Below are 236 nucleotides of genomic sequence, written 5' to 3'. Positions count from 1 at the left end.
GTCGATACGAAGTCACTTTTCGGAAAATCGTCCCCGGGAGCATTTCTAACCCGTTCTCTTTGTGAGTCACAAGTATTTTTATGCATGTTGCAATCTGTTTTGTTTACAAACTGGAATTGCAAGGTTGCACGCTGAGAAAGGTGACGTTGTTGAGCTGGTTGGTCCTCTCGCCGACCTCCAGCTGGTAGGCGATGATCACGTAGGTGGTCACGAAACTTACAATCTGGGAAAGGAAA

General features: G+C 46.6%; 1 pseudogene; it reads right to left on the bottom strand.

Moving 5' to 3' along the window:
• Positions 1-35: 35 nt before the first annotated feature.
• Positions 36-236, bottom strand: part of LOC119586655 — a 10417-nt pseudogene continuing 10216 nt past the window's right edge.

Source organism: Penaeus monodon, chromosome 21 (assembly GCF_015228065.2).
Source record: "Penaeus monodon isolate SGIC_2016 chromosome 21, NSTDA_Pmon_1, whole genome shotgun sequence".
NCBI lineage: Eukaryota > Metazoa > Arthropoda > Malacostraca > Decapoda > Penaeidae > Penaeus > Penaeus monodon.
The sequence above is the reverse complement of the archived record's forward strand: the minus strand, read 5'-3'. Positions and strand labels throughout refer to the sequence as shown.